This window comes from Gavialis gangeticus, unplaced genomic scaffold (assembly GCF_001723915.1).
Source record: "Gavialis gangeticus isolate Ggan-Ray unplaced genomic scaffold, GavGan_comp1, whole genome shotgun sequence".
Classification (NCBI taxonomy): domain Eukaryota; kingdom Metazoa; phylum Chordata; order Crocodylia; family Gavialidae; genus Gavialis; species Gavialis gangeticus.
In genome coordinates this window covers 84,782,285-84,785,616 of record NW_017728993.1, presented here as the reverse complement: position 1 = coordinate 84,785,616, position 3,332 = coordinate 84,782,285, and positions in this window count along the sequence as shown.

The window sequence follows — 3,332 nt, the reverse complement described above, 5'->3', positions numbered from 1 at the left end:
CACACACACACACACACACACTTAGAGGAACCCACATTCCATCAGCATACTTAGTTCTGTAAAAAAAATAGTATGTTCCATGTAGTTTTCACTAGCATTTCATATCAGAGGAAAGCCAGAGAAGTTGTTCCACCGTTTTAGATAAAAATTTAAAATTTTCACTTTAAATGAGTTTTTGGTTTGATTTTATTTTTTAAAAATATCATCATATCAAATTAAAGTGTTGAGATTCAAAAAGACAAAAAGACAAAATATTTTGATCAACCTGACATGACTCCTTATTCAAAAATTTCCTTCAGAGTGTTTTGATTTTTTTTTAAGGTGTTCACAATGAAACCAGATTTTGAAATCTTAAAGCCCATTGTGAAATAGGACTCACAACTTCTGCTCAGCTCTAGTATTTACCAAAAAGCTATGTATGTTAAAAGAACACTTAAGGCTGCAATGTCATCAAAATCAAAAATTGCTATAATTAACAATGTTCATGTGGGGAAACTGGGCAGGATGTGTTTCCTTGCAATGGCCCTGGGCCCTGCATAGAATCAGTATAGACATTTAATGAACAGCTATTCAATATTTTTTAAATCTTTCACTCACAAAACCCCCATAAGACAGATTTATTTTGCTTTTGTTTAAATTCCAATTCAATCAATTAAAACATTGATTTTATATGAACTATCAAAAGACTGTATTTTATCTAAACAACCCATATTTCCATTCATGATTTCTTAAACAATTTGAGTCAGGTCATGACTCTTGCCAGATATATGATGACCACCATCTTGGCTAATTCTAGAATAGACCAAAGAACTTGATGAAGTAAAAGAGTTGGTGTGATGCCTGTGGACTGTAACAGAGTTGTATCCTCAGTGAAGAGGGCAGAGATGTAAGATATACCATGGGCAGATCAGTGAATTTTGCATGTTTGTTCAGGTGAGTAGTAGGCCTCTTTATATACTATTGTCTTTATCCTGGTGTTCTCACAGTGCATTCCTAGTAAAAACAAAAACTTTTATAAACCAATTTTCTCAGAAGTTTTATTGACGGAGGAAAAATGCTGTTTGTCATTCCCTATCTATATGCAATTGTAGCTTAAATTGCAGTTGCTTCTCAAACAGAAAGCATGCAGAACAGGACTTTTAATCATTACATCACTATTGCAGTTCAAGTTTATTTTTAAACAACAGCTCTTCAATTTTCACAATGTGTTTCTTTTCCTGGTATGTCATATTATTCTTCATTTGATGTCAAAATTTGTTTAGCAAGGTTTAGTTTCATTTTGTCTTCTGAAGCCATTCCTTATTTGTCAGTGCATAAAGTTATATACAGCCAAATTATGACTGAAATATTTCTCTAACCTTTAATATCTCAGTATTTCTTCATGGCTTGCTTACCCAGTGACACTGAATGACACAAAGTTACTATTTTCTAAATTTAAGTGCAAACAATCATTGGTCAGTGCTGAAAACTCATATGGTTAAGCTTTACTAATCTTACAAGCTATTTCCTTTTTCCTAATTTAGCTCAGACTGTATCATGAATTTCAATAGACATAGGAAACTTACTATAAGAAATATGTCTACGAGAAGTATTTGTAAAGAGGAAGGATAAACATGCCATCACCTTTATGTCCACCAAAACTAAGCAGCATAAGTGATTATAAATCTCAGGTCAGGTCCCAGAGGACTGGAAAAGGGCCAATGTGGTCCCTATTTTCAAGAAGGGCAGGAAGGAGGATCCAAATAATTATAAGCCAGCCAGTCTCACCTCCATCCTTGGAAAGGTCTTTGAAAAGATTATGAAGGATCATATTTGTGGGAGTCCAGCAGGAAAAATAATGCAGCAGGGAAACCAGCATGGATTCATAGCAGGTAGATCATGCCTGATCAATCTGGTTTTGTTTTATGACAGGGTCACAAAATGCTTTGATGCAGGAGTAGAGGTGGATGTTTTTTTCTTGGAGTTTAGCAAGGCCTTCGATGCGGTATCCCATCTCACTCTCATAAATAAATTAAGAGACTGTGACACAGATGTTTACATGGTCCAGTGGGTGGCAAATTGGCTTAGCGGTCGCATCCAGGGAGTAGCAGTAGATGGGTCGGTATCGACCTGGAAGGATGTGGGTAGTGGGGTCCCACAGGGTTTGCTCCTTGGACCTGTACTCTTCAATATCTTCATCAGTGACTTGGATGTGGGTGTGAAGTGTGCTCTGTCCAAGGTTGTGGATGATACTAAGTTGTGGGGTGAAGTGTACACTCCAGAGGGTAGGGAATGATTGTAGGCAAACCTGGATAGGTTAGAAAAGTGGGCAGTACACAATAGAATGCAGTACACAAGGACAAGTGCAAACTGCTGCACCTAGGGTGCAAAAATATCCAGCACATCTACTGGGTAGGAAGTGACCCTCTCAGCAGCACAGAAGTGGAAAGGGATCTCAGAGTCATAGTGGACTCCAAGATGAGTCATCAGTGAGACAAAATTATCAGCAAAGCTAACTGTACTTTATCATGCATCAGCAGATGCATGACAGATAGAACCAAGGAGGTGATACTTCCCCTCTATGCAGCATTGGTCAGACCACAGTTAGAGTACTGAATCCAGTTTTGGGCACCCTACTTGAAGAAGGATGTTGATAGACTCAAGAGGGTCCAGAGGAGGGTTAGGGGCTTACAGGACAAGCCCTATGAGGAGAGACTGAGGGACCTGGACCTCTTTAGCCTCTGCAAGAGAAGGCTGAGAGGTGATCTTGTGGCTGCCTACAAATTCATTAGGGGGAAGCAGCAAAGGATCGGTGATGCTCTGTTCACCAGGGCGCCTCTTGGGGTAACAAGGAACAATGGTCACAAACTGACAGACAGCAGATTTAGGCTAGATATCAGGAAAAAAACTTCTTCATAGTAAGGGTGGGCAAAATTTAGAATGGGCTTCCAAGGGAGGTTGTGTTCTCCCCTGTCTTGGGGCTCTTTAAGAGAAGACTGGATAGGCATCTGGCTGGGATCATTTGACCAGAACCCTCTTTCCTGCCTAGGCAGGTGGTCGGACTTGATGATCTGTTGAGGTCCCTTCTGACCCTAGCATCTATGAATCTCAGTTGCTGAAATAAAATAAGTCTTTTAGTTATACAGTTCTATCTTTGGTTCCTTAGAAATTTAGTAGATTTTTCTTAGATTCATAGATTATAAGGGCTGGAAAGGACCTTACAAATCATCAGGTCCAGCCCCCTGCACTAGGCAGGAAAGACAACTGGGGTCAGGTGACCCCAGCACAGTGACCATCCGGTCTCCTCTTGAAGATTTCTAGGGCAGGTGATTGTATCACCTCTGGAGGGAGCC